General features: G+C 41.1%; 1 long non-coding RNA gene across 1 annotated transcript in view; it reads left to right on the top strand.

The window, feature by feature from the left end:
- Positions 1–18,642, top strand: part of LOC126078688 (uncharacterized) — a 155,410-nt gene that overhangs the window by 76,365 nt on the left and 60,403 nt on the right. The window contains exon 2 of the long non-coding RNA XR_007518134.1: positions 569–752. This is a non-coding gene — a long non-coding RNA (uncharacterized LOC126078688). The remainder of the gene's footprint in view (positions 1–568; positions 753–18,642) is intronic.

Raw genomic sequence — 18,642 nt, 5'->3', positions numbered from 1 at the left:
AAGGTGAATCAATCCATGAAGATGCCTTGCTCTTGAGCTTTCTAGGGAACATTCGTGCAAATACATTAGTGTCCTCTGGGCTTTGGGGTGTGTTAATTAGTCAACCTGCTATCTCCAGCAATTTATTTTTAATGAAATTCTGACAGTTTAGCATCTCCTTGTATAACTGCATTTGAGGGTATCTGTCAAGAGTGACAGCTATTTAAAAGCACAGAAAATAATCCACCAGTAATCAGCCCTGTCTCAAGTTTTCCTACAAATTGCTATACCCTTGATGCTAATTTTAGCTGGCAATGGAAAATCAGTACAAATAACAAGAGATGGTTTAATCTCTTTAGGTATGTTGTAGTTCACATCACTGCACACATATTCTCTCCCCTACAAACACACTTGGAGATGTTAGAATTTTCTAAAGGAGATGCAGAGTATAAGCAAAACAATATCAGTGCACAGATAAGAGGCAATAATTCCACTGGAAGAAACAAAATGTCCTTAGGGGCATATGTGCCAGTCACACCTGTGTAGTAAGGTAAGATTTCAGTGGTTTGTCTTATCATGTTGTCCATAGGCAACCACGTCTTTCTCAGATGGTGAAAGAAGTGAACACTGTGAGTCATGCTGAGTTTTGAGGTTGGTCTCCACCACTGCTTCAGTGCCGCATGTCGTGTTTCAGCGTTGTTTGGATGTCATCAGATTTCTCAGGACTTTCTTCCCGACTCTAACAAAATGTGCTTCTCTGCTCTGATGACCCGGTAAGAAAGAGCTTTGGCACAGTCGCTAGTCCAGTTTCTTGAAAAATCCAACTATTGTTCCTTAGAGATATAATGTTTTTTGGGTTTGTTTTTTTTTTTTTGTTACCAATCAAGATTGAATATGTAACCAAATACCTTATTTTCCATGCCTGACAGATCCTGCCATTGGCATAAGAAGGCTTCATAAAATCATGGAAAGATAGCTTGAAGAAACTGAGATGGGATTTTTCTCTCCCCTTCAATAAGCACCTGCTTTCTCCCTGGCCCCCAAAAACAAATTAGTAAAGGGCTTGTATAGTTGCCCAGAAAGTTTGCTTTCCGGAGGCATTTGTGCTCCTCTTTAAGGGCTGGAAAGAAAGATAAAATTTTTTAGCTCCACAGGCTTATAATGAAAAACACCAGTCATTTGGCCTGCCGATCCCCATCTGTGATACTTCTCCCAAGAGGAGCACACTTTTAAATATTTCTTCTGGTGGTTACTTCCAAATCTCTAAATAGTAAGCTTTAATCGCTATTTCATGGTGTATCATCTTTAATCACTGTATGTAACTTCCTGCTGTAATAAATGAACGTTAGCTCATTTGTACCACCTCCTACCGCCTCTACCCTTTACCTCCCAATATAGTCATGTCTCTATTCTCAGTTCCTCCCACGGATCGTCTCAGCGATTTCAGGTTTAAACCTCCATTTCTTACTCTGTCAAACATTCCATTTCCCTTGGCTCTCCATTTTGAAGCTAGGGATATCAGTGGTTCCCCCTCCTCTTTACTTTCTATGCCCATTTTCATGTGGTCAAAACCCATAACAGCTTTATTCCCAACATCTGTCACCTCTAGCTTTACTTTTATGTGGTGAAAGCCCATAGCAGTTACCATGGTAAACTCTTTCATGATTTCTTTACAGGTTAATTGTAAAAGCTGAATATCAGTAAACGATGTTTACAGTGTTGTAATCAGTAAGTATTGTTATCTGCAGAGCCACACAGTGTGCTATGATTGTTACTCTTTCTCTAAGATTCCAATGCCATCACCCGTCTGAAAGTGGAGAATAAGCCTAACATCTAGTTCAAATGAATGCTCCTGTTTTATACTCATCAGTTGCTAGAAGGCACGTCACATTTTAGTTTGCAGCAGCAGTCTTAGATCAGAGCAGTCTTATGTAGTTTTCTTAGCTGGTCTGTTGGGCGGTTGGTCAGTTGGTTGGTTGGTTGGTTTTCAATGGAATTTCTGAGCCTTGCCTTTTCTTCCTTCATTTTGTGCCTTAATCATTTCTCAGTGTTTCTTGAGCTTTTAGTCATATCTATTCTATCATACACCCTTCAGTCCAGTGATTTACCTTGCAGAGTCCTCCATACTCCTGCACCCTTTGTTTGTTTGAAGTTTTCACCTATTTTTTAATTTAGTTCCGGGGTTATTTGTTTCTCTTTCTCCCCCTCCCCCTCCTTTCTTTTTTCTGGGGGGTGTTATGGGTTGAATCATGTCCATTAAAAAGATGTCCCTGTCCTAACCCCTGGTAACTGTGAATGTGATCTTATTTTGAAATAAAGTCTTTGCAAATGTATTTAGTCACCATAAGATCGCAATGCATAGGGCGGGCCCTAATCTAATATGACTGGTGTCCTTATAAAAAGAGAAGAGACACAGAGACCCAGACACACAGGGAAGATAGCCATGTGAAGACAGAAACAGAGATTGGAGTTATGCCACCACAAACCAAGGAATGCCTGGGGCTACCAGAAGTTGGGAGAGACAAGAAAGGATCTTCCCTCAGAGACTTTGGAGAGAGCATGACCCTGTCAACACTCTGAATTTAGACTTCTACCCTCCAGAACTGTGAGAATATAAACACCTCTGTTATTTTAAGCTGCATATTTGTGCTGATTTGTTACTACAGCCCTAGAAAGTTAATACGGAGCATAGGAAGGCAGGTCATTTATGTTTCCATATCTCCTCAAATCTCAAGAACTCTTGATTGTTGGTTCTCATTTAAGATTGGAGCTATAGAAAAGCTGGTTGAGCCACTGTGTACATGGGTAGCCTTGTTGCTTAGCCTGATTCACATTAAAGTAAGTGAACAGGAGAATCCCTAAAAGCCAAAATAAGGGATCAGGCACGTATACCCACACTGGTTCCCCTATTTCTCCCTAGAAATTTAATTTAATGTTTTGAAGAAAGAATGATCTTTTTTGTTGCCCAGAAATATAAAGGCTTTTATGACCACCTTATGTAAAAATAGTCTCATGACTGTCTATTTCATTAACCTGTTGTATTCCTTCATAACTTAAAAAAAAAAAAATTGTCATGAGAGTTGATACCGACTCATAGCAATCATATAGGACGAGAGTAGAACCGCCCTACAGAGTTCCAAGGAGTGGCTCTTGAAACAATCTCATTTGTCCACTTGCTTATAGTCTATTTCCCCCACTAAAACATAAGCTCCATGAGAGAAGGGCTCCTGTCTGTGACTTTCACTCTCTACCCTTAGTGCTTGAAACGCTACCTGACACATAAAAACAAACCAAACCTGTTGCCATCGAGTTGATTCCAACTCATAGTGACCCTATAGGACAGAGTAGAACTGCCCCAGAGCTTCCAAGGAGCGCCTGGCAGATTCAAACTGCAGTCCCTTTAGTTAGCAGCCTTAGCACTTAACCACTATGGCACCAGGGTTTCCAATCTGACACATAGTAGGTGGCTTGAATTACAAACTAAGTATTTAATGAACAAATGAATAAAATGCTAGGTCTGGACTACTCCAATCCACCCCCCCCCCGCCAAAAAAATCGTTTATATAAGTAACAATAATGTGGGAAAAAAAGCTGCTTGATAGCATAAAAAATTTAGGATGCTTCCTATTTCGTAATATTTTAAGATCAGAGAAAGCCCAGCCGCCAGGCCCCAAATTAAAAATGGGACCTTCTCATTGGATGGCATCACTGTCAATCATCTCAAAAGGGAGCAGGTCATCTTATCTCCGTTCTTAGTCTCCTCCTCTTAAGGCCCAGCTTGGGCTTTTGAAAAAACTCAGGAATGTAAATCTCACCAACAGAAGGCTAAGAAATGTGTACAGGTAATATCAGAGTATTACTTAATATTCTCTTCAGTAGAAAATGAAAGAAATTTTATAGAAAGTCTCGATTTAAGAGTACCTCTTAGAATCTGAATTTTTCACTCACTGCTTTATGAAAATAACTGTTTAATTAAAGAACAGGTTTGGAGAAAAATTTTCTCTGACCTCTTTCCAAGTATTCCCCCTAAAACACTGGCTGGCCAATTTAATAATCTAAGATTAAGTCTGGAGAACACTTAGTCACTGGAAAGCAATCCTCCCTGATGGATGACATGAGAACTGATGTGGTTGACTGTGGTCCACATTTCTTTGATAACCACACACAAATCTTACTATAGGGAACAAACCTCTTTACGTTCAGCTCAACAAACATTTACTACTTGCCTACTCTGTTTTGCCATGCTGTTGTGCAATCTTCTTCCATTCCCACAACTTAAGTGGGTTACCAAAAATCCAGCTGCCGTTGAGAAGGTTCTGATTCATGGCAACCATATGTGTGTTAGAGTAGAATTGTGCTCTGTAAGGTTTTCAGTGGCTGATTTTTCAGCAGTAAATTGCCAGGACTCTCTTCTGAAGCACCCGTGGGTGGACTCAAACCTCCAGCCTTTCAGTTAGCAGCCAAACGTGTTTAACCATTTGCACCACCCAGGGACTTCGTTAAGTGGATTATTCCATACTCAAGTCCTTCTTAACCATCTCCAAAGACTGACATTTAAAAACAAAGATAGCTCCCTCTAAGTAATTCCCCAGTATGACTCTATGTGCATGTTTAGATCACAGGAATTAAGGAAATGATTGTCTGTAATTCAATATTCATTTCTTTCCAATTCATCTTCCTTCTACACACACACAGATGCAAGGCACCCGTGTACCTGTATAGCTGCGTACACACAAGAACGTTCTGCTCGGTGTTCCCTGCTGACAACTAGAACATGGAACGTATGTTTGTGACTAGATTTGTAATCTAAACCCTGAGCCGATGAACCTACAGGCTCCAAAGGTGCTTTTGTAAACCACTAACCTCTGATTAGCTCATGTGCAGGGCACAACCTTTCAAATGTGAAGGACTTTGAACTATTCTCCAAAAATTAGTTGCTTAAGGCAGTGATTAATCAATAAGCTAACTAACCCAAAAGGGCATTATATTACTGGTAATATAAATAAGCACTGTAAGTTGGAAAATGGTGTTACTATTTTCACCTTGTGAACCGGAGACACAGCCAAGAATCAATAGTTAAAAAGATCACCAAGTGCTCAAACACCATTCTTGGCATGCACTAAAAGCAAGAGCCATTTATTTGTACAATATAGTACTATATTTTGCTTTAATAGAGAAAAATTTCCCAGAATTTTACATAACCAGCATCCAGAAAGTAGCATTTGAAGTTCGATATTGAGATGGACTTCCATAACTAATTCCATATGTGGAATATAGCATGAGTCTCCCACAATCCATTTCTTCAATTTCCCCATGGTACAATCTGATTAAGGAGCCCTGGTGGCACAATGGTTAAGCACTCGGCTGCTAACCAAAGTCTGGTGGTTTGAACCCCCAACTGTCCTGCAGGGGAAAGATGTGGCAGTCTGCTTCCATAAAGACTACAACCTTGGAAACCCTATAGGGCAGTGCCACCCTGTCTTATAGCGTTGCCATGAGTCAGAATTGACTTGACAGCAACGGGTTTGGTTGTTTGGGACTATTTGATTGGCTTGGTTCAGCCACAAGGAGGATAACACCAAGTTGCGAGACACACACCAGGGTGTGCTGGTTTTGCAAAAACGTAATCCCCACTACATGCTTGTGAAACACAAGAAGATGGAGTTACTTCTTCTAATTAAAGGTGGAAATGGAGGCCCTAAGTTTAGGTAACAGATGAAGGAAGAACTTCTAGATTTCAAATCTGGCATAGTATCCACTGTGCCCACAATTGCTTGCAATTCAGATTTTTACTTAAGTGTTCTTGGTTGTAAGAAATAAAGACTCTTTCATTCTTCAAGTAATTATGAGTGGGAATGGCATAGGGACACCAATACATTGGAAGGAAGTCCTATTAAAAAAATTTTTTTTTTATAAAAGCTCAGAAATCCAGGAAATTATGAACAGCTGTTGTTGTTAGTTGTGGCATCAGCTGCAACTCCTAGCAACCTTACGTGTAACAGAATGAAATGTTGCCCAGTCCTGTGTCATCTCCATAATCATTGGTATATTCGAATCCAGTGTTGCAGCTATTGTATGGTGCCTTCCAGCCTAGGGGGCTCATCTTTCAAGAACTATATGGGATAATATTCTGTTGTGATCCATAAGGTTTTCATTGGCTAATTTTTGAAAGTAGATCACCAGGCCTTTCTTTCTAGTCTGTCTTAGTCTGGAAGCTCCACTGAAACTTATCCACCATGGGTGGCCCTGCTGGTATTTGGAATCCTGGTAGCATAGCTCCTACCATCATAGCAACACGCAAACCATCACAGTACAACAAAACTAGCGAACGGGTGGTAGTATGAAAAACTAGGCCTCAGAAATGACAAAAACTGGGCATCTAGATATTTCTGATGTAGGAATATTCAATTTTCATTCTAGTACAACTAGGGGCCTGGAGTAGGTGGGGACTGGCTGAAAATAGGCAGCTGAAGACACTTTAGTGTGATAAAGTATTCTTTAGGTTGTGGTGGTGGTTATAGGGATATATACATTTGTGAAAACTAAAACTATGGAGCCTTCGTGGCACAGTGGTTAAGGGCTCGGCTGCTAAGCAAAAGGTCAGCAGTTCAAATGCAGCAGCCGCTCCCTGGAAACTCTGTGGGCAGTTCTACCCTGTCCTATAGGGTCACTATGAGTCAGAATCGACTCAACAGCAATGAGTTTGTTTTTTTTTTTAATCAAACTATGTATGGGTAAAATGGTTGCATTTCACTGCATGTGAATATACCTTGTGGCACTGTGTGGGGATCATTGTATTTTAAAGAAAAATGTTTAAGAAAAAAAAACAAGAAATTCTTAAAAGCAAGAAAAATTAACTCTTTTACTTTTTCTGAAATAAGGTATTGATGGACCCTTTGTTCTCTCTCAGGTTTATCACAGGTTGATGTGTAGAGTTTTGGAGTGAGGATTTGATTGTGTTTTGAATTAACTGTATTATTTCTTTAATATTTAATAATGAGAGTAGTGGCCTTTGATGTAAATTGTCCTTCTGGAAGGACTAAGTTATCCCTTCAATAAACTAGACATTAACCTCATTGTCCTTAAGTTTTTCCCTATTAATTTTTGCCTTTAGGGTAGAAAAACAGCAAAACATAGCTCTGGAGTAGAGTCCCTTGAGCAGAGAAACCATGTATTTTCCAATCAAAAATACACGTGATAAGAGTCATTCAGACTGCAGCATGGCATTGGAAGAAGGTGGCATTTTTTTCCCCTTAGTATGTTAAAAAAAAATAGGTGCCCAATATTCTAAAGACACAGCAGGTCTGCTACAACACTGATAAAAACCCATGAGGAATTTAAAATTTTCTATGAATTGGAGTTGAAACTTTTATTATTTGCAGATATAGTCCAGGCCTATAAAATATAGGACTTTCATCAGTTTTAATCGTTAGCTGCTGAAAGTTAATCTTAACATAATCCGTGGCTGACGAGTTGATTCTGACTCATAGCGACCTTACAGGACAAAGTAGAACTGCCCCATAGGGTTTCAAGGGAGCTGCTGGTGAATTCAAACTACCAGCCTTTTGGTTAGCAGCTTTTAACCTTTGTGCTGTGCCATCTCCAAAAGTTTACCACACACTCAGCAGACAGGAACAATTCACATGAAACAATGCACACTCTAGTTTCACGTTCCTCCCACCCAGATTGGACCTGAGAGACCACTCAGGCTTCCTGCCAAGCCTGCCATGTTAATCCCCAAGCCAGGGTTACTCCCTCTGTCTACTTTTACTATGGCTTCCTGGCTGCTGAGTGATGACTGAGTGTGTCAAGAAACTGGGGTAGTTTGCGACAGCACAAATCCAGTGCTATCTTAGCTCAACTAATCTCCATTGCTATCAGGATTTATGTTACTGTTTTTACTATGAAACATTTCGAGGCTGTTCTGACTACTCTTTGCATTCCTTTAAATGTCTAATGCTAAACTTTCCTCTTTTCTCTTTACAAAAGAACTAATTTTTCAAGGAAGATAAATATAATTTGGAAACCCTGGTGGTGTAGTGGTTAAGTGCTACAGCTGCTAACTTAAAGGTCGGCAGTTCCAATCCGCCAGGTGCTCCTTGGAAACTCTATGGGGAAGTTCTACTCTGTCCTGTATAATTTATTTATATAAATATAGTTTATCACGATGTAATTAACCATTATTTCCTCTTCTGTTATTCCCTCCTAGACTTTATTTCTTCCATTCTTTTGTCTCTCTCACTCGAATCTTCCATCTTTCCTTCTCTCCTGTCTCTCCCTGCATTGTTCCCTTTGACCCTCTCAAGTGATCAATTGCCTTCATTTTGCCACTAGACCTCTCCGGAGTATGAGGAATACGCCTTACTCTCCATATCTTCAGCTGGGTGCCTCCTTAGTCCTTTTAGGTGCGGCTTCCATCCCATCACGCTACTAAAGCTGTCTCTTTTAGATCTGGAGTGAAGTTAAAAACCTGTTGCCATCAAGTTGATTTCAAATCCTAATGACCCTATAGGGCAGAGTAGAACCACCCTGTAGGGCTTCCAAGGCTGTCGTCTTTACAGAAGCAGAGTGCCACATCTTTCTCCTGCAGAGCAGCTAGTGGGTTTGAATCACTGACCTTGCAGTTAGCAGCCAAGTGCTTAACCACTGAGCCACCAGGGCTCCTTGGAGTGAAGTTACCACTCACAAATCCAATGACCTCTCCTTAGGCCACGTGCTTCGCAGTCTCTCTCAATATTTGACCACCAATTTCTCCTTAACCCTTCACGACATTATTCTCTCTTGGTCTACCCTCTCTAACCCCTTCTCTGTCACCTCTCATTGTCCCTAATCTTCCTCCCTCGTCTATAAGTTGCACCTCCTCAAAGTGTATTTCTTCCTCTTCTCTTCCTCACTACCACGTTCTGCCTCAATGATTCCATTAGCTTCTAAATCTTTAACTCTCACCTCTTTGAGATAACTGCACCTTGAGTCCTGGCTGCCTATTGGCTTCAAACATTGCTCTTGCCTGTATTCTCCTGTTGTTCTACCTCACCCATCAGATAGGGCCCTTTTGGTGACCATCACTGACTTAATGCTGAAGAGTAAAGCTTCACTTTGTGTTTGGGTACGATTCTTCTCACATCCTGTGAACCAAAAACCAAACCCTTACCATCAAGTCAATTCTGACTTGCAGCGATCATGTAGGACAGAGTAGAACTGTCCCCCCATAAGTTTCCCACGTGTCTGTCAGCTTGTCGTACTGTGGGGGCTTGTTGCTGTGATACTGGAAGCTATGCCACCGATATTAGATACCAGCAGGGTCACCCATGGAGGACAGGTTTCAGCTGAGCTTCCACACTAAGACAGACTAGAAAGAAGGGCCCGGCAGTCTACTTCTGAAAAGCATTAGCCAGTGAAAACCTTATGAATAGCAGCAGAACATAGTCTGATATAGTGCTGGAAGATGAGCCCCCCAGGTTGGAAGGCACTCAAAAGATGACTGGGGAAGAGCTGCCTCCTCAAAGTACAGTCGACCTTAATGACGTGGATGGAATAAAGCTTTCAGGACCTTCATTCGCTGATGTGGCATGACTCAAAATGAGAAGAAACAGCTGCAAACATCCATTAATAACTGGAACCTGGAATGTACGAAGTATGAATATAAGAAAATTGGAAATCATAAAAAATGAAATGGAACGCATAAACATCAATATCCTAGGCATTAGTGAGCTGAAAAGGACTGGTATTGGCCCTTTTGAATTGGATGATCATATAGTCTACTATGCTGGGAATGGCAGCTCGAAGAGGAATGGTGTTGCATTCATCGCCAAAAAGAACGTTTCAAGATCTATCCTGAAGTACAACGCTGTCAGTGATAGGATAATATCCATAGGCCTACAAGGAAGACCAATTAATACGGCTATTATTCAAATTTACGCACCAACCACTAGGGCCAAAGATGAAGAAATAGAAGATTTTTATCAGCTGCTGCGGTCTGAAATTGATCAAACACGCAATCAAGATGCATTGGTAATTGCTGGTGATTGGAATGTGAAAGTTGGAAACAAAGAAGAAGGATCAGTAGTTGGAAAATATGGCCTTAGCGATAGAAAAAATGCTGGAGATGGAATGATAGAATTCCGCAAGACCAACAACTTCTTCTTTGCAAATACCTTCTTTCACCAACATAAACGGTGACTATACACATGGACCTCACCAGATGGAACACACAGAAATCGAATTGACTACATCTGTGGAAAGAGACAATGGAAAGCTCAATATCAGTCAGAACAAGGCCAGGGCCCCACTGTGAAACAGACCATCAATTGCTCATATGCAAGTTCAAGCTGAAACTGAAGAAAACCAGAGCAAGTCCACGAGAGCCAAAATATGACCTTGAGTATATCCCACCTGAATTTAGAGACCATCTGAAGAAGAGATTTGACGCATTGAACACTAGTGACCGAAGACCAGATGAATTGTGGAATGACATCAAGGACATCATCCATGAAGAAAGCAAGAGGTCACTGAAAAGACAGGAAAGAAAGAAAAGACCAAGATGGATGTCAGAGGAGACTCTGCAACTTGCTCTTGAGCGTCAAGCAGCTAAAGCAAAAGGAAGAATTGATGAAGTAAAAGAACTGAACAGAAGATTTCAAAGGGCGTCTCAAGAAGACAAAGTAAAGTATTATAATGACATGTGCAAAGAGCTGGGGATAGAAAACCAAAAGGGAAGAACACGCTTGGTGTTTCTCAAGCTGAAAGAACTGAAGAAAAAATTCAAGCCTCGAGTTGCAGTAGTGAAGGATTCCATGGGAAAAATATTAAACGACACAGGAAGCATCAAAAGAAGATGGAAGGAATACACAGAGTCATTATACCAAAAACAATTAGTCGATATTCAACCATTTCAAGAGGTAGCATATGATCAGGAACTGATGGTACGGAAAGAAGAAGTCCAAGCTGCTCTGAAGGCATTGGCAAAAAACAAGATTCCAGGAATTGATGGAATATCAATTGAGATGTTTCAACAAACAGATGCAGCGCTGGAGGTGCTCACTCGTCTATGCCAAGAAATATGGAAGACAGCTTCCTGGCCAACTGACTGGAAGAGATCCATATTTATTTCTATTCCCAAGAAAGGTGATCCAACCAAATGTGGAAATTATAGAACAATATCATTAATATCACATGCAAGCAAAATTTTGCTGAAGATCATTCAGAAATGGCCGTAGCAGTACATCGACAGGGAACTGCCAGAATTCAGGCCGGTTTCAGAAGAGGACGTGCAACCAGGGATATCATTGTTGATGTCAGATGGAGTCTGGCTGAAAGCAGGGAATACAAGAAGGATGTTTACCTGTGTTTTATTGACTATGTGAAGGCATTCGACTGTGTGGATCATAACAAATTATGGATAACATTGAGAAGAATGAGAATTCCAAAACACTTAACTGTGCTCATGAGGAACCTTTACATAGATCTAGAGGCAGGTGTTCGGACAGAACAAGGGGATACCGAAAGTTTTAAAGTCAGGAAAGGTGTGTGTCAGGGTTGTATTCTTTCACCGTACCTATTTAATCTGTATGCTGAGCAAATAATCTGAGAAGCTGGACTATATGAAGAAGAACAGGGCATCAGGATTGGAGGAAGACTCGTTAACAACCTACGTTATGCAGATGACACAACCTTGCTTCCTGAAAGTGAAGAGGATTTGAAGCACTTACTAATGAAGATCAAAGGCCACAGCCTTCAGTATGGACTGCACCTCAACATAAAGAAAACAAAAATCCTCACAACTGGACCAATGAGCAACATCGTGATAAACGGAGAAAAGATTGAAGTTGTCAAGGATTTCATTTTACTTGGATCTACAATCAACAGCCATGGAAGCAGCAGTCAAGAAATCAAAAGACGCGTTGCATTGGGCAAATCTGCTGCAAAGGACCTCTTCAAAGTGTTGAAGAGCAAAGATGTCACCCTGAAGACTAAGGTGCACCTGACCCAAGCCACGGTATTTTCAATCACATCATATGCACGTGAAAGCTGGACAATGAATAAGGAAGACCGAAGAAGAGTTGACACCTTCGAATTGTGGTGTTGGTGAAGAACATTGAATATACCATGGACTGCCAAAAGAACAAACAAATCTGTCTTGGAAGAAGTGCAGCCAGCATGCTCCTTTGAGCCAAGGATGGCAAGACTGCGTCTTACATACTTTGGACATGTTGTCAGGAGGGATCAGTCCCTGGAGAAGGACATCATGCTTTGGCAAAGTACAGGGTCAGCAGAAAAGAGGAAGGCCCTCAAAGAGGTGGATTGACACAGTGGCTGCAACAATGAGCTCAAGCATAGCAACGATTGCAAGGATGGCACAGGACCGGGCAGTGTTTCGTTCTCTTGTGCATAGGGTTGCTATGAGTCAGAAGTGACTCGACAGCACCTAACAACAACAACAACAATCTTTACAAAAGCAGACTGTCACATCTTTCTTCCACTGGTAGGTTTGAACTGCTGACCTTTGGTTAGCAGTGACGCACTTAATCACTATGCCACCAGGGCTTCTATAAGACAAAATCAAGACCAATGTCTTTATGCTTTCTATATAGCAAGAGAGCCTCCACCACACTGATGGTGAAAGGATTAATTATTATTAGTTTAGTGAGGCTACTGTCGTTAGCTGTCCTTGAGCTGGCCCCCAATTCATGTTGACCCCATGCAAAACAGAGCAAAACACTGCGTAGTCCTGTGCCACCCCCATGATTGGTTGTGGATCAGACCATTGTGATCCATAGGGCTTTCACTGGCTGATTTGCAAAAATAGATACCCAGGTGTAATTGGTTTTATTGAATTTTACACATTTATAATGTTCAACTGGCAAATGTGTTTGTCTTAGTTGTCTAGTGCTGCTATAACAGAGACAGCACAAGTGGGTGGCTTTAACAAAGAAATTAATTTTCTCACAGTCTAGTAGGCTAGAAATCCAAATTCAGGGCATCAGCTCCAGGGGAAGGCTTTTTCTCTCTGGTGGCTCTAGAGGAAGTGCTTCTCATCAATCCTCCCCTGGACCAGGAGCTTCTCTGCATAGCAACCCAGGTCCAAAGGATGCACTCTGTTCCTGGCGCTGCCTTCTTGGTGGTTTGAGGTCCCCATGTCTATCTGCTCACTTCTATCTTTTATATCTCCAAAGAGATTGGCTCAAGACACAACCCAATCTTGTAGACTTGAGCCCTGCCTTATTAACATAACTGCTGCCTATCCCATCTCATTAACATCATAGAGATAGGATTTACAACATAGGAAAATCACATCAGATGACAAAATGATGGACAGTCACACAATCATGGCCTAGCCAAATTGATACACATATTTTGGGGGGACACAATTCAATCCATGACAGTGTTCTATATATTTTTATGACAATAGACACTTTAAAAAAATGTAGAATAGGTAGAGCCAAAATTGTGCCCTAGACAGGTGCATCATGCCATCTTTCTGCAGTAAAGACCTGAAAAACTAAGTAAAACAGACACAGACGTCAATCCTGGAACCCTAAGCATCAAATGAAGGGATAAAGAACTAGATCAAACACCAAATGAAAGAAGAAACTGAAGGAAAACAGAGAACGAGGAGAGATACAGAATAGAGGTTCCCTGCCAACTAACATGCACAGCATCACCATCTTGGAACACAGCCAGCAACAACCCCGGGTAAGGAATATGGGAAGGCAATTTCATGGAGCTCCCAGCAGGAGACAGAGTACCCAGTAACCAGAGAAACACACTTTCCCACCCCTCACCCTTCTGCCCCATACACCATCTTCACCCCTTCGCAATGGGCCATGCTGTGCTGCCTTTACTAGAGAGCCACTGGCCTGCTGCCACCCTGGGTCCACCCCAACCCAACCTGCCAGCTCTTCTCATGCCATTTTTTCCCCTTTCTTCCTTTTCTTTTTCCCTCCCACCTAGCCCTGTACCCCATCCCTACCCCTTCCCACAGGGCCACGCCTAGTCACCTTGGCTAGAGATCCACCTGCCCACCGCCACCCCGGGTCTGCCCCACCCCCACTCACTGGCTCCCACCACACCATTTTATTTTTTTTCCCCCTTTCTTTCTTTTCTTTCACCCTGCCACCTAGCCCCGTCCACCACTTCACCACCCAGCCATTGGACCCTGACACTTTTTTTTCTTTTTCCTTCTTCTTTTTCTTTCTCTATTCCACCAAGCCCCATACACCTCTTCCACCCTTTCCCATTGGCCCCTGTCATGCCTGTTGTCTTGTGCTGCATCGCTTTTTTTTTTTTTTTCGGCTTTTTTTCTTTCTTTTCTTTCTTGGTCCCACCTAATCCACATAGGCCACCCCCCTCCCTTCCCAATGACCCTTGGGACTGCCCTGCTCTGACTCTTCAGCCCCCACCATGCAGCCAGACTTCTTATTTATTTTTCTCTTTCTTCCTTTTTTTCTCTCTCCCACATAGCCCTCTACACCACTTCCCCATCTTCCTTCCAGACCCCACCATGCTGCCACAGCTAGAAAAGCCACCAGTATATCAGCTCAATGTGGCCCTGAGTCTACCCCACCACACCACCATTTTTTTTCTTTCTCCCTCCCACCTAGCCCAGTACATCACCTCCCCTCCTTTCCCATGCCCCTGCTTGCCAGCCCCTGCCACGCTGCCATTCTGTTTTCTCTTTTGTTTTTATTTTATCCTTTCTTATTTTTCTTTCTCCCTCCCACCTAGCCCCATACCTGCCCCCACCTGCCAGCCACTCTTTTTTTCCCTCTCTCTTTACTTTTATTCCACCACCCCTCCATCTGGCACATTACACCACCCTTCTTCATGACGGCCACCACTGTGCTGCCACAGCTAGAGTGTCCCTTGTGCTCAGGCCCACCATTGCACCAAGCCCACAGTGCTTGTCCATTCCACAACTAGACCAGCTGCTAAACAGTGTAAAGTGAGCCTGTACTACTCCCCATCCAACATTCCCACCTACCTAGGAGGAGCTGTGAATGCTCCCACACTGCTGGACCAATATCAGGAGTCAGACAGTGCCCACCCAGCCTGCCCTCAGCCACCTCACCAAACCAAGAGAAGATACTGAAGAGGAAATTTTAAAAACTCTTGAAAGAAAAAAAAAAAGCCCTGGTCGGGATGGCTTCACCTTAGAATTCTACCAAACATTGCACCAGTACTACTCAAACTATTTCAGAGCATAGAAAAGGAAGAAATACTTCCAAATTCATTCTGTGATGCCAGCATAACCTTGATACCAAAGCTAAGCAAAAACATCACAAAAAAAGAAAATTACAAACCAATATCTCTCACAAATATAGATGCAAAAATTCTCAACAAAATTGTAGCCAATAGAATTCAGCATTGTATCAAAAAAATAATACACCATGACCAAGTGAGATTCATACCAGATACCCAAGAATGGTTCAACATTAGAAAATCAATCCATGTAATCTACCACATAAATAAAAGAATCACATGATCATCTCAATTGACACAGAAAAGCCATTTGATAAAGCCCAACACCCATTCCTGACAAAAACTCTCAATAAAATAGGAATAGAAGGGAAATTCCTCGACATAACAAAGAGCATCTATACAAAACAAACAGTCAGCATCATTCTCAGTGGAGGGAGGCTGAAAGCATTCCCCCTGAGAATGGAAACAAGACAAGGATGCCCTATTTAACGTTGTACAGGAAGATCTAGCTAGAGCAATAGGACAAGAAAAAGAAATAAAGGGCATTGAAATTGGAAACAAAGAAATAAAACTATACTTATTATGGGTGATATGATACGTAGAGAAGCCCAAAGATTACATAAGAAAACTACTGGGACTAATAGAAAGATTCAACAGTGTAGCAGGATACAAAATCAACACACAAAATCAGTTGGATTCCTATACACCAACAAAGAGAACTTAAAAAGGAAGTCAGGAAAACAACACTATTTATAATAGTCCCTAAAAAAAAAAAAATACTTAAGAATAAATCTAACCAGGAATATAAAAGTTCTGTACAAAGAAAACTACAAAACACTATTGCAAGAAAACAAAGAAGACCTACATAAATGCTAAAACATACCATGTGAAAATGTCAATTCTACAGATATAGTGCAATCCTGACCCAAATACCAACATCATTCCTTAATGAGATGGCAACACTAATCACCAACTTTATATGGAAAGGAAAGAGGCCCCAGACAAGCAAAGCATTATTGAAGAAAAAGAACAAAATAGGAGACCTCACACTACCTTATCTTAGAACCTGCTATACAGCCACAGTAGTCAAAACAGTCTGGTACCTGTACAATGACAAATACATAAACAATGGAACAGATTCAAGAACCCAGATGTAAATCCATTCACCTACAATCAGCTGATATTTGACAAAGCACCAAAGTCCATTAAATGGGGAACAAACAGCCTTTTTAACAAATGGTGCTGGCAAACCTGGATGTCCACCTGTAAAAAAAATTAAACAGGACCCATACCTCACACCATACACAAAAACTAACTCAAAATGTGTCAAAGACCTAAATATAAAGCCTAAAATGACAAAGATCATGGAAGAAAAAAAAAAAAGGCTAACTCTATGGACCTTAACACATGACATAAAGAGAATACAAACCATAACTAATAATGCACAAACACCAGAAAATAAACTAGACAATTGGGAGCTCCTAAAAATTAAACATTTATGCACATCAAAAGATTTCACTAAAAAAGTAAAAGACTTCACTAAAAGAGTAAAAGACATTAGGATTTACAACACATAGAAAATTACATCAGATCACAAATTGGAAGACAGCCACACAATACTGGGGATCATGGCTTAAATTGACACACATTTTGGGGGGGGACACAATTCAATCTATAACGCCAAATAACTGAAACTCCTAAAATTAAACACTTACGCTCATCAAAAGACTTCACCAAAAGAGTAAAAAGAGAACCTACAGACTGGGAAAAAATTTTGGGCTAAGACATATCCAACAAGGGTATAATCTCTAAAATCTATACAATACTTCGACACCTCAATAACAAAAGGAAAAATAATCCAATTACAAAATGGGCAAAGAATATGAACAGACACTTCACCAAAGAGGACATTCAAGCAGCTAACAGACACATGAGGAAATGCTCATGATCATTAGACCTTAGAGAAATGCAAATCTAAACTACAACGAGATACCATTTCACCCTGACATTACGGGCATGAATCAAAAATACATAAATAACAAATCTTGAGAGGTTACGGGGAGATTTGAGCTCTTATGCACTGCTGGTGGGAATATTAAATAGTATAAGCACTATGGCACCTCCTTAAAAAGCTAGAAATAGAAATGCCATATGATCCAGCAATCCTACTCCTAGGAGAAGTAAGAGCTGTCACATGAATAAATATATGCACACCCATGTTCATTGCAACATTATTCATGTTAGCAAAAAGATAGGAAAAAAAATGAATGGATAAAGAAATTATGGTACACACACAGTGGAATACAATGATAAAGAAGAATGACCAATCTGTGAAACATCTCACAACATGTATGACTCTAGAGGGCATTGTGCTGAAGGAAATACATCAGTCACAAAAGGAAAAATATTGTATGATATCACTATTGTAAAAACCCAAGAGGAGGTTTACACATAGGAAAAAAAAAAGAGCAAACAATCTTTGTTATGAAGGAGGAGAAGGGTGGGGAAGGGAAATCACTAACTAGATAGTAGACGAGTGTTAACTTTGATAAAGGGAAAGACAACATGTAAATTTTTTCCCCATATTTACATGTTGTCTTTCCCTTAAGTCAGCACAATTTGACCAAAGCAAGGTCATAGAAGCTTCCTAGACACATCCAAACACCTTGAGGGACTGACTTACAGGGCTGGGGGCTGGGGACCATGGTCTCAGGGGACATCTAGGTCAATAGGCATAGCATAGTTTATAAAGAAAATGTTCTACATCTTACTTTGGTGAGTAGCATCTAGGGTCTTAAAAAGCTTGTGAGCGGCTAAGATACATCTATTATTCCCATCACGTTTGGAGCAAAGGAGAACGAAGAAAACCAAAGACACAAGGAAAATATTAGTCCAAAGGACTAAAAGACCACATGAACCATAGCCTCCACTACACTGAGCCCAAAAGAACTAGATGGCACCCAGCACCACTGACCTCTCTGACAGGGATTGCAATCGAGGGTTCCGGACAGAGCGGAGGAAAAATGTAGAACAAAATTCAAATTCCAAAAAAAAGACCAGACTTACTGGTCTGACAGAGAAAGGAGTAATCCCTGAGACTATGGCCCCTGGACACTCTGCTAAATCAGAACTGAAACCACTCCAGAAGTCCACCTTTAGCCAAAGATTAGACAGGCCTATAAAACAATAACACACGTGAGGAACGTGCTTCTTAGTTCAATCAAGTATACCAGACCAAATGGGCAACACTCGCCTAAAAGCAAAGATGAAAAGGCAGGAAAACTGGACAAATGGACACGGAGAACCCAGAGTGGAAAAGGAAAGGGGGAGAGTGCTGACACATTGCAGGAATTGCAGCCAATGTCACAAAAAAATTTGTGCATAAATTTTTGAGTGAGAAACTAATTTGCACTGTAAACTGTCAGCTAAAACACAATAAAATAAAAAAGAAACCCCCCCAAAATG

Source organism: Elephas maximus, chromosome 7, assembly GCF_024166365.1.
Source record: "Elephas maximus indicus isolate mEleMax1 chromosome 7, mEleMax1 primary haplotype, whole genome shotgun sequence".
Classification (NCBI taxonomy): Eukaryota; Metazoa; Chordata; class Mammalia; order Proboscidea; family Elephantidae; genus Elephas; species Elephas maximus.
This window is presented reverse-complemented; position numbering and strand designations above follow the sequence as displayed.